The sequence below is a fragment of the Crassostrea angulata genome, chromosome 7, assembly GCF_025612915.1.
Source record: "Crassostrea angulata isolate pt1a10 chromosome 7, ASM2561291v2, whole genome shotgun sequence".
Lineage (NCBI taxonomy): Eukaryota > Metazoa > Mollusca > Bivalvia > Ostreida > Ostreidae > Magallana > Magallana angulata.
The window spans coordinates 9,604,033-9,618,088 of NC_069117.1; the positions used below are offsets into that span (position 1 = coordinate 9,604,033).

At 31.2% G+C, this 14,056-nt stretch overlaps 1 protein-coding gene across 3 annotated transcripts in view; it reads left to right on the plus strand.

Annotated features, from left to right (window-relative positions):
- The first annotated feature begins 1,108 nt into the window (after positions 1-1,108).
- Positions 1,109-14,056, plus strand: part of LOC128155704 (protein Wnt-6-like) — a 29,967-nt gene continuing 17,019 nt past the window's right edge. For 2 of the 3 annotated variants that reach the window (XM_052817549.1, XM_052817548.1), the window contains exon 1: positions 1,109-1,282. The gene's annotated coding sequence lies outside the window, so the exon portion shown is untranslated. Of the gene's footprint in view, positions 1,283-8,462; positions 8,734-14,056 lie in introns of those variants that run through there. The other variant, XM_052817545.1, reaches the window with a different exon arrangement.

Below are 14,056 nucleotides of genomic sequence, written 5' to 3' on the forward strand. Positions count from 1 at the left end.
ATTTTTAACTCTGATAGTATCCTAGTAGTAGCAACTTACATATTGGTATCTTTTTATAACATTACTTCTGTATCAATCAGAACAGTTGTCCCAAACTATATCCGCATATTTCAGAACAGATCTCACAAAACGAAGAATATCTAAGGGTAAACTAATAATGATTGTAGATTTTAAAATTTATTTCTTTCATCAAGTTTAGATTTGCTTACATATTAATGTGCCCATCACCTTTTGAATTAGTGAATGAACGCCAATTATTTTCTTTTGTTTTATTTAAAAAATTATATAAATATTAATTGTGATAAGATAAGATGTTTTTATTTCTCTATTTTGTGTATAATCAATAGTGAAACATTACCTGTAAACTGTGAAAAAACTTATATCACAAACATATTTATGTACATATATATAGCTTTGTAAAAAAACCCACAATTTTTCACAAACTATTATTTATGTATCAGATAATCGAAATAATCTTAAATTTTCTATGATGTAACATTAAAAAGCTACGTTTCGAGTTCAAATCATTAAATCAGCGAATTAATATATATATATATATATATATATATATATATATATATATATATATATATATATATATATATATATATATATATATATATATATATATATATATATATATATATATATATACATTAACTTTAGATGAAATATCCACAATCATATTTATTAAGAATAAATTAAAATGTTTGCTTTACGACTAGTTTAAAAACATTTTGATAACATATGTGCAATAACTACAAACTTATAATTACCAATAGATAGTTTACAAAATAAGAAAAAGGGATATTAAACTGACGTGGCTTACTGACATGCTTTTGATGACCAAGATCTTTTGGGTGTAAATGCAGTACATTTCTTGATAGGTTGAAATGGTTTTCCAAAAATATATTAGTTTTAAGAAAACTTAATAGTTGGTAAAAATACCCTTTCTTTTTTCCATGCATAAATCTAAATCTCTTACGTTTTGTAATTAAAGCAGACTGGCAAAATGTAAATTACCAGAGAGTATTATTTACATCCACAGAAAAATTTAATTTCATAAACTTTTATCTGCTGAGAGTAAACACTGCTCGGCGGTAACTAAGTTCTGATGAAGAGACAAGAATCTACAGAGTTCAGACCCCGACTTTTATTTGAAGGTTTCTAATTTGACTGTTTTATATTTTCCCCTCTAATGAAATTTCTTACTCAATGTCTTGTAAAAAGGAAGCTATCGGCATCAAAGAAGGAAAAAGGTGGTGCACCTAGCTAACGTGAGGTAGGTTCACAATTTTTATAAAATCCATTTTGTTGTTATAATTATGCATTTATGATGTAATTGCTAATGCATTTAGCAACACCATAACTTAAGCTACGTTTGTGTTTTATGTATTTTGAGAAAAACTAATTTTTTGTTTTATTCATTTATATTATTTATACATAACACTTTTATTAATACTTGTATGCCAAAAATAAAGGTCGTCTAGGATTTGTACATGCATGTTATGAAACATATATTTTATTTTATCCCCCAGTAATCATACACTAGGTAGCATATACATGTACCGTAAGGCTAGCTTTGTTTTAGTGTGCATATTAAGTTTGACGGTGTCCTATTGACACCCACCCTACCAACAATCCGTTCACGTTTCATTAATTGAAAAACTAGGTATACTTAGTAATTCTCTGTCCGTATCCCTTTTCGACACATGGTTTATTTACATTATAGGTTTAACGTATATGTACATGCACGAGTCATTTAGGGCTTAATGCTTCGCTAATCTGAGTAAAATTTCAGAGAAAAAATATTTACATTTCAGAAGAACAGTAACTTAAAGGCTCTATTCTAAGATTCAGTAATTTTTTTCTGCAAGTATCTTTTTTCACCAGTTGTAATTTTTACAAGAGTTTACCGGATAACCCTTTCCTTTATTAACAGATACTAGGATGTTTTATGTCGGGTTTTAAATATGTAATTTTGTATATAATGTGACCTTCTTTATACCAAAAGCATAAATTGTTGGCATGTTGTAAGAAAACTTGAAGGATATAACGACACGTATTTTTTTGTTCTGCAAATTTTATATTGCCAAATTATCCCCAAAATTTGAATAAAATCATGGCAAAATAGCAATGTAAATTGAAGGAGTAGTCTACAGTGTTTTAAGTGAAATACAAATAAATTCATAGAAAACTCATCTTAGATACCATAATATGCTGAATAAAAACTGAATGGCAATTCAAAATAAAATGCAAACTAATAGATTTTTTTTTGATAAATAAATTATCATAAGCCTCATTTTCTTTCATTCTTTTCTTTCTCTGCAAAATTAACCTCGTGTGTCTTTTAAGTATCTGCATCCCTCTAAACTATTCAATCGAACTGTGGGGCTCACAATGTCATAAACCCAGTGACTGAGTACACATGCTACAGATGCTCGGGGCGATATCAGGGGGTCCGATTTGGTCTGGATTCAATTTGGTTATAGGGATTGGGACCAAGATATACTATTTTTAATAATCATATTGTGGTCCATCTGTGAGAAACACTGCAAAGTTCTTTTAATGGGAGATTCGTAGTTTGCCTGATATCGCCCTGAGCGTCGTGATATCCGACATGTTACATAAGACGCTAAGTAAAAGACAAAGGGTACATTAGTGCATGAGAAACAAGAGAAGCCATCAAAACATTAGCCGAATTGGCAGGAGTGAATTTTGTTTAATTTATCTAATTATTTTATCCAAAAGCAATATTTGAAATAGTTCCCTTCAAGTTGATGTGTGTGGGATAGTGCCACGGGTTCTAAATTGAGCATAAATTGGTCTGGCGCATTCTTTCTATAAGTAATTGAAAACAATTTAATTTAAATGCTTTTATAAATGATTTCTTTAGATGTTTGTTGATTTTAATGTTTTTGTGTGTGTGAAAATCCACGAAATGAGATAATCCATTAAAAACCTTCATTAAATTTCATCAAACCGTATCATCGCACGCATGCAAAAATATATGTACAAATATGTTTGTTTTGTATAGGTGATACGTTGTGATAATAATAAAAATCAACCGATTCTTCAATAGGAATAAGATGACCAATTTCCCGGCAAATTTATTTCCAAGAATGCCAGGAATGGTTTTTGAGTGCTCGGTCATGTTAGCTATCTACTGAGAGTCTGAATCCCACCCTTTGTACAGGCGATTGAATTAAAGTTATGTCATGGGTACAGATGAAAAGCAAAGCTCCTATAACCTACTTTAATTTGTGGCTGTTATAAATCTTTAATTTTAACTGAAATCCATTGGAATTTTTATTTGTCGGATTGTTCCACTACATCACATAGAGTTGATAAAACCATGCACAAAAACTATAAAACATGCACCACCTAGTGAAGAAACAGTTATTGATGTACCCATTTAGACAGCCTTCTTGTGTCTGATGGATCACTGAATATGTTGCTCTAATTTATGAGAGAGAGAGATTTTCTTCGCTGATAGTACAAGATTACATTGTCTTATTTCTTAAAAAAAAAATCTATCTGACGATCCTGTAAATTTATCGTATTTTACACACATTTCAGGAACAAGTTTGTTATATCGGTCAATATTTTATTTGTTATTTGAAGTACCCAGTCTGATTGCTATTTGGGTTAACATCATTTCCCCTGATTTCTGTTGATTTTTTTAGATTTATAAAGAAGTGGTAATGTAGAGTAGCAATTGTATGTTGGCATATTGTGTCTCAGATAGACCCCTTCATATGATCAGCCGTCTTTGGCACAGAGAGGGGGGTCTAAATGTTTAGAACTTTTTTACGATATGTTAAAGAAGCTCAATTATAATGTAGTGAAATGTGGAGATACATGTAACTCCAACGGAAGACAATATTGACTACGATAAAACTAAAACCTTGTAAACAACAACAATTTATGTTTTTATCTTCACTGTGTAGAGAGAAAACAGATATATACTTACTGTACTTAGTCTGTACCTACAAGATTACTAACATATGATAAGTGATACATGTACTCGAGGGTACCCCCACGTTTGACATCATCAAGATTGACAAATACTTTAAATCCATGGTGTGATGTGCTTGCACTTGAGAGTTATTGTAATATGTTCGTCTACCCCATCCACAGGTGTAAGCTTTTAACATAATACTTTCGTTTCAAGATTATTATCTTGATTTATGAATTTTAGTTATTATCGTGTTTTGAAAGTAATGAAATAAAATTTACATAGAAAAGAAAAACATAACCGAACGAAGGAAGCAAGCACTGTATCTCATTTTCACGCAGAAACCCTTTTATAGGGATTGAGAGCTCGGAAAATTGTCCGTGGGAGCGTACGGAAATTCCTATTACTACGCTATATTGTTACATAAAATGTATGTAAACTTTGTCCTTTGAACTTGTTGTACTATTATTTGAGTACATTTGAATAGTGTCTCCCAAAACAAATGTTTAACTGTTCCTTTGGTTATCTGCTGTTACTTGACATTCTGTCCTTAACAAGAAATTGATTACATGTATAAGTAAAGGGTTATTTGCGAACAAACGAACCGATCACAATATTTTACAGTTTCTTTACGATATACTGTGATATAAGATATTAAATACTAAAACAGGTTGTAAAAAAAACCATGCATGCAATATAAAAAAAAAAAAAAAATTTACGACAATTTTTACATGATTTGAAGTACCGGTAGTATATATATCGGAGTTCGAGAGATCAAGAGTAAATTTGATTAATTATATAGAGAAAAATATTGGGCCCGTGATATCACTTCGAGAGATCGAAGTTCAAGCCATCGAGCGTCACCTGTATAACGGTCATCGCCAAATTCCTACGTAGTACTTTAGAATTTCTTCATGAACAAAAAAATCATTTTGAAATGATCATTCAGTTTTCATTTATAAGACCCATTGTGCATATGAACGTAACAGGCGCAACAAAATCATTGAGGAGTGATGTCTGATGCTCTTATTAACACAAAGGGAACAAGGAAAAACCCTGGTTATCCAAGATGACCGTCTGTGACGTCATTGCTCTCCGAACGCCTTACTGCTGTCCTGTCTATTTTTAATTGTTGTTTGCAGAAAACAACTTACAAGTGTATATCATTTATTAAGGAAAATGGTATATCATCACCATTAAAATTTTATCACAAAAAACTTGTTAATTTCTTGGCAATACACACTGGCTCCCCTAGATACCGTTCACCGCACAAGTAATTAAAATCACAAATTTAATCAACGGTCTGGCCTCGAGCGTACAGCGAAATGTTGTTAAAGATATTGACGGCTGTTTTATTCCGGAATTCAAAAAGACACTTATAATCCACTTGTATACCTCCTCAGTATTTTAACATCCTCATTTTATGCCAGAAGTTAAGATTTTCCTGGTGATAAAGTTTATACTGTTAATTACGATACCTGCGTCCAATAATGCACGTTAAGATCTCAAAATGAATTTCTCAGTAGATTGATATAAAGCTGATATCCGACTTCATATCCCTCGGTTCAGTGAATGCCATTAAGCTCCCCGCTATCAATTCTTCCCATTGGTATATACGGCCAAGATTTATGAAAAATTCTGAAAGGTTAATAAGATTTCATCACTGCGAACACGAACCACATCAAGTAGTTCCTAAATCCCCCAGTAGCCCCGCTCCAAATATTTCTGAGATAAATGACTTCAATAACGCACTAAAATGCAATTGAAATGCCATTATTCCATGACGATTTTAAAATAAAGATATTTCCAATTTGAATGACTTGGATGATTTATGGTAGGCTTTAAAATTTGAGCTATCAGATGAATACGTTTAAAAATATTTGTCGTTTAGATACTCAAATTCGTTTCTTGCATTTTCCATCATCTTTATTACTCTGCAAGCGTAAATTTAACAGCATATAGATAGTATATAATCTATCACGCTCAGCAAATAACGATTCCTCGAGATCTAAATAAAGATTATTGATTTTTGCGAGAACGATAAATTTATCATAATGCAAAAATGGGGTATGCAATAAGCCATGGTGTTGATTCCTTTGGTGTAACCATTTTCGTCTCCTTTTTATAGTTTTAAATAAAACGAAGACTGGGTGCTGTATGTATCTTTTTTTCAACGCTGTAGATAAGAGTGTTGTGAGGAACCATATACCATTGTTGATTACTGATTTTTGTTGTCGGAAATTATAGTAAGCAATTGATTTGATTTGATTTTGAATTGAGTATGAGACACAATGCAAAATGCATACCAGTAATATTGTATCCGATCAGCTTTCCGAAAAAACATTCCTCGTGAAGACCGACATTGAAAATATTACTGATTGCAATCATTTGTTGCCTCCCCATTACCGCCATAAAACGCAATTCAAGAAAATGCATGCACTTTAATCTTATATTCTTTTAAAATAAATTTGATTTGCTTATATGATATCTTGTGTAGCCTGATCACATGATGAAATAAATGACATATGTAACCAAACTATTTACAAGAATCAACTCTTCTTTACCAAAAAAAAATACCAAACGAGATGGAGATATTTGTGGGGAAAAAAAATAATGCACCATAATGAACCAAATTATGTACATCTACCCAGCGCGATGACAGTTCTCATGGTCTGTTTGTCGGCTTCACAAATAGATTATGATGATCATTAATAACACTTGAAGATGAGTTGTGTTTCTTCGTTCACTCAAAAGTCTTCAATACAAACCCACATTTCAGTCCAAATCGTTCAAACTGCTATCATTGTCTTGATCACACCATGCAAACTTATCAGCGTATCCCAGACTAAAAGCTCGACAAACTGATGCCTGAGTCTTTGAGCAATACGATAGTTTCCAAAACTAGGGCAACCAAAATAATTCGTTGATTGTAAAACATTGTGTAAGTTGTTATAAAAACTGTATTTGATTTCAATTTATTTGTTATTTGATATTGTCTAAAAGATAACCTACGAAATTGATTTTTGCAACTTTAGCCAATGCAACCCAACATCGTTATAATTTTATTATCGTTATAGATTATTATTCAGTACGGTACAAAAGTTCTGTGATACCAATATCAATGGTATCGATATCGTTGATAAAAATGAAGGAAAGTAAAAAGGTCATACTATTTTTCTACTATATAAGTAAAGTAAAAGGTTGTAAACTAAATTACAATTTTTCAATTTTAATTTACTTTGAAGCTATACTATTTAATGAGGTTTTTGGAACAATAATCGTAGCACAATGTATAGCGAATCACAAAACCTCTCGCCGTTCTGCAAATAATTTAACATTTTGAAAATAAAAAACGAACACAATTCAGCATTATTTAATTAGAAATTTGTAGTGTCTTGATGTGTGCGATACTTGGTCTGTTGTTGATATTCTCCCTGCCAGGAAATCTTTGAAACAAGCTAGAATGTGAGGAAAGAGGATTCCACTGGCAAACTCTATCCGTGGTCTTTCTGCCTCATTAATCAAAGCAAAATACCTGCTGTTTTAACAACAATATTTTGAAATTCTTTGGTATGAGGTAACTTTTTTTGATTGCCATTACTTTCTCTCTGATAAATTCTTGATACGGCTTGTTTTGTCTCCTGAAGTATTTCGGTCACGTTGGAAAATTCAACAAGGTTAAAACATTTTTATAGGTACTTATCACCAGTATTCTTATTTGTATTCAATCTTTATATCAATGAACCTTCCAGGAAAGAAAGAAGTCGTTTATCTTTTTGAAATCAAAGACCAGTTCTGTTACTATCCGCTTCATATCATCAATTCCAAACATTCTGTACATGACAAAACCTATAGAATGAATACATATACATGTAGTATGTTATTAATTTATACATCTATTTTTAAATTATTGTTCGTCTTTTCCACAATTCGTCATCTCTTACTATATATATAATTATACACTGTATATATATTTTTTTTGAAAGAAGGGGGGGTCTTTTGTTGTTAACACAAGTAAATCTTTTTTAGTTCCATTAACATTACAAAGAATATCAGACAATGTCCATCTTTTAACAATGTTATTGACAGCTTTTGAACTTCATCTGATTCAACAGAGCGAAAAGCATATGCAGATTGCACAACTTTATATTCATAATTCATAAGCGTCTGATGTTGATTTTTTATCGAAAAGCGCGCATAAAAATTGATAAATGAAACGATAATAAATATGCAATTAATTTGGCTCGTTTAATTGCTTGTATATATCAAAATAACTGTTTACATCCCTTCTTTCGTTTCACGATTTCTTTGTCTTACATAATCTCTATTGGAAAATTTGACTTAATCTAAAACTTGCCAAGCAAGCCAAATTTTGTAACGAATGACCGAAATACCCTCTCGCTTCGAACTTAGTGTGAACATATATCAAAGAGCAGAAATAAGAAAAAGAACCTTCATAATGCTGAGATCAAACGCTAAAGGAAGCAAGGTGTTTCTGATTCCTGGTGAACTATCGTAAAAACTGAAGGTCTAAGTTTAATTTACTCAACGAACAGCGTGAAGTTGAAAAGAACTCAAGTGTCGCAAACACGTGCAAATGTCAACTCCAAAGTCTTTGGTGGTGACCGTCAATTTGCATTTTTTGCAAAAATTATTTCGTTTATTGATATGCATGGAAATCTGGTAAAAATTAGAGTGAAAAAGCAGGTACTTATACGAAAGTTTGTGAGTAGCATGATCACACGTTGGCGGTAAGGAGCTATTTTTACTTCCAGGTAAGATTTTATATTGAAATTTTTAGTAGAAATAAATGACTGTTTCTACCATAGTTTAAAATTAAAAAAAATAAAAAAAACCCCAAAACTGTGCTGTTAACTGTAATCCAAATCCTTATTCAATTATCAAATGCAAGATAATAATTTACTTTTCATAAATACAGTGAAGTTGCTGATCCCTTTTTGCTCTAATTGCACTAAAAATAAAACAATTGCATAGACGATAAAGAGTTGATATACCAGATAATTTCTATAAATGGAATATGAGGGCAGCATTTGGTGTGCAGTGAGGATTATCTACAGCTTCGGTCTGATCATAAACCTAAATAAGGCTATACACAGAGGCCAGATAAAGAGTTGAATGTTCTGGAAAATATGCAGTTTTATAGAAAGCTGACCAGTATAGTCTGCTATTGAAAGATAACCAGTCAGGTATAAATCCTGCTTGCACAAATAATGTTTGCGATATTTTCTAATATTTCACTTAGAAAATGATAATCAAAAGCGAAAAGTATAGATTGGAAAGCTGTAGATTTTAACAATTTTTGTAAGATAAACTAATTGATTGAAAAAATGTACTAGTACTTAAAACGTCAATTTAATTAGCTCAATAGTTGTCACTGCCAAAAAGCATTACATACAGCTCAATTTATTAATTGCTGATGAAATCATACTTTGGTAGCTAGAGACAACCCTGTTTGTAGACCAAGTTCGTCTGTGTACATGCCGTTGTTTTTATTTATACCCCCACACCAGCATATGTGACATACCTGTGCCATTATACCTGTAGAGGGATATTCAGAATTATTCAAATAATCGCAGACAGTAGAGGAGGACCCCTCTGCACAACCTTTCAGAGGTCACCTGACACAGGTTTTAACACCCTGTTATCTCGCTGATGCACTGATCGCAGCTCCAAAGTCTCCGGTCAAACAATCGGCATTCCGCAAACACCGGTTCTCGGGCCGTCTCCGCGGCCCATTGCTATGTTAATCGGACATAGAGCGTCGAAAAAGACGTTTCTGTGGGTATTTGTGTTGCCACCTAGAGTTCCCTGCAAACGACCAATTAGTCCCGCTCCCCACAGGACGATCTTTTTGATGCTTGTCTTTGTTTCTCTAAACAAGAAGCTTATAGGTTAAAACTTGCGAGGATGCTTAGAACGTTCGTCTATCGTTGATCCATTTATCAGACCAAGCACTTATGGTAAAAGAAAACATTACTTTATCGAATCGCCTGTTGTACACAGTTATTTATGAATGGAAACATTTACATGTGCGTCCTCTTTGGTTTCTCGTCATCAAGACACTATGGTTGTTGTTTTTTGGGGTTTTTTTTTGGTTACCGATGTTGCATACCTAACAACAGAAAAAAGGTGAATTTAATTTGTTTCCAATCAAATTTTTTGGTAAATTTGATTTTAAATCTAACATGTTGCGTGAGATAAAAACTTTCTACCATTAAGAACAACACTGGACACAATGACGTACATTTTGCCCAAATGTAACCTTAACGTAACTCATTTTCTTGTACGGAGTTTGACATTGACCTACTAAGGCCACCTTTTTTTAATAAATCGAAGTGAGCACTATAGGGTGATTAGATTACTATTAATTTAAGATGTCTGCACATGGTGACCCAGATTATTGCTATCTATCCTAGTTAAATTTTCTAGCCGGAAATTGGGATTCTAGATGTATAACTCCAACCAAACTGTTACAAGGAACGTCTATTTTAAAGTTTTTATTATGACCAGAAACCTGTACGGTCAAGGTCATGCTATAAAAGGATGTACTTTCGACATATGACTTCGGTTATTAAAACACTGATAGAAGACAGAGACATACTTGAATATCGAACTTATCAAAATCTAAGACGTCATTTCAACAGATGTAGGACATATAAGAAACATTTAAATAGCATCTAAACAGTATTATGAATATATCTTAATTATGTATTCAATTATAGCAATTGATATTAAGAATTACGTTACTGTGTTCACAAATAAAATGTAACGTCAAGCGCTTGGCAGGCGCGTCATGTTTTGACGTTGGCAAATTCTCCTACACGATGGATTGGAACTTGTTAAGTTAAGCCTATGAAACAACTATAATTAAGTTATTGAAAACTGATTAAATTTAGCTAAATTGTTTTGCGGTACCTACAAGACAGGCTAAAACAAAAAAATATGTCGTATAATAAACGTATAATAATTGTGCGATAAGACTTATGTCAAAAAATATTAATCACCTTGACGCTTTACTTGTACAGGTAACCATTAAACTTTGGATCAAATTGCCTTCTTATCTTTTATCAATTGATATCAGAAAACTTCGAAGAAATGTATTCTATAGAAATAATGTAAGTTGAAACTGGGGAATAACGGTTTACGTAATTTTAAGAGTAAATTGCCCAAACCAAGTTTATACTCGTATAAATAGGTAAGCATTTAAACTCAATCTTTAATCTAATCTTTTATTGGTCAGTTCCTGAATCTTTCAAATTATATACAAATACCATCCTGCTGTACTTCACCGATATATCAGTTATAAGATATTATTTAAAGAGAATATTTAGCTTTAAAAAAATAATGTTCATTGCCCGTTCATGGGTGCCCTTTTTGTAAAGAACATTTTTATTATTGAGTTAAAATGTTTTTCGACCATAAAATGTTGCAAAGCAACTGCACATGACATATTTATTTGTATCAATATATGCTAGACAAAATAGATAACTTCAGGTATCTTGCTTTGTTACTTTATCAACTTCATTGGTATTTTTGTATGTTATTAAAAATAATCTAGATTTTTTTTTTTGCTCCGATGGTATGTTTCGGGTACACACCAGGGTATTAGTTATTATAGTTGTTCTGGAACATAGCAAATACCAGTTAAGCCAAACAGTTTAGGATGGCAAAATATCAAGTTGCTGTAATCTTCTATATTGCAATCATATTGTGTCAAATTATTATACATGTATATTCCTGCATTACAACAAAAATATCAAGTTGCTGTAATCTGCTATATTGCCATCATATTGTGTCAAATTATTATACATGTATATTTCTGCATTACAACTTCTTTAATTAACATCTTTATGACGTAATAACTCGAAAATAAAATTTGTTAACCTATATACTAACATACGAGTATTTAGATTAAGTGTGTATTCTTCTTATATATCTATTTATTTTAAAACTAATGACACATTTGATCTTTTTAATTGAGAAGTAAACAAATTTTAAACCTGGAAATAATTATGCTGTGATCGTATCCTTTTTTTAAACCAAAAAGTATTCCTGACATATGTTAAAACTCGGTTGATGTTTTTAAAATTCAATATTTTTTTATTTTAAAAAAGGCATTAAAACTTTTTAAAGTTTACGAATAAATAAAATGAAATTATATTGATATGCTTCCATTTCATCGTATTAATTTCCTATTTGAAATAAATGATACATAAACAATTAATGTCGGTTGTTTTTATGGAAATTGCAAATGATTTATATCACTGGAAAATACGCGATATAGATTTTAAAACATTGATATACGTTTTCAACTCGACCTGTTGTTTACGTAAAAAAAATCAAGTTTTAGTTCATGAAATCGAAAATTTAAAATCTTTAATTTTTATCATGCAAATTATATTGATCTTCATACGAAATAAGACTCGACTCTATTCTAATAAAATACTACTACTGTAGTACAATAGAAGAGCTTACACGTGAGCGTTTAACCTCAAAAATGTATATATTTATATTAAATTGTACATTTGTTAAACTAAAAATTAATACCAAAAGTATTCTTAAAAACCTTTCTGATAATTTGATATTTTAATTTGTAACCAGTATCTAAATTATTACATACAGGTTTACTCAATCAAAAGTAGTACATTGACGATTAATGATTTTAAAGAAAGTCTTACACAAGACCGAGACGTGCTGCATGAATAATCTTTTACACATTTATCAAAAAATTACGTCTCGACCAAAACCATGTAAACATTTCTTATTGAAATTGTTGTTGCACAAAATAATTTACAGGACACAAGTATATGAAATCAATGGGTATATTCTAATATTAGATTTTAAAAATAATATTTGTTCTACTGATTATCTCTTTTCAAAAAATCACACTTGTGCAACCTATGATTTAAGACGCTTACATAAATGAATAAATCGCAAGATGCTGTGTTTTGCAATTAAGCTATAAATAATCAAAATTCAAAGCACCCATTTTTAAACTAGAGAAGAAGATACAAAGAATTGAATATCTTGAAACATTTTTTTCCTCTTGAATTAATGGCATTAACGTGTCTGTCTAGGTACACTAGCACTCCTTCTGTTTTAGACCTTAAATGTATGTAGTAAAATGAGAATACAACTACAGAAAACTAACATGAAATTGTAAATGTTAAATGACACATTTCGTCGACTATTGCGTGGAACAAAATAGTTCCACACCCAAGTTCTTAATATGACTCAAGACTGCGCCTTGAGCGCCCCCGTATCCCGGAGATTGTGCACTTATGAAGGTGATTAGCATTCATCCTACTCTTCATGATTTGGATTTCGAAACGAAAGGTGGCCCATTATTTCTCTATTGACGCGATTTCTTAGAACTGCCAACCATCATGTCAAAGATATAGTCTGATTAAATCTCTGATATTCTGCGTTCCATTCTACTTTTAAACCAAAGAATAGATATGAAATCTGTTTTTTCGCAACTTTCTTGAATGCATATTCAGAGGATTAAGATTATATCATGCTATTGTTTGACATTCTTCTAACAATAAAAAGAACAATTTTTTGCCCGATATCTTTTATTATATTTACAGAAGGTGTCGTTGTTTTAAGGCATTTTTACACAATCTTAAGTATTGAAGTTGATATGTATGTTTCATAAAGATGATATTATGTCGTTTTCCTATGTCAGACAAAATAGGATTTTTTGACAAGAACGCAATACACAATATGTTACTATTTATCAAATTTCATGAGAATAGGTAGTTTAACTTGTTTTCCAAACGTAAAATAAAAGCCAAAACCATATAATTATATTCATATATATTTTTTTGAAAACAAATTACAGATATTATTGAAAAAAGGGGATGTTTATATGAATACAATATATAACATATAAAGTATGTCTTTTTTATAACAAAATTTATGACTAAGTTATAATTAAATATAGAGTCATTGGAAGGTGATATAAGTATTCTTACATTAGATATGCTGGGTGGGGAATTTGTCTTCTTGTTACGTCAGAAAGTATTCACTTTAGTGAAGTGTTACTTGATGGCCCGCGAACACAAAAAACAGTGT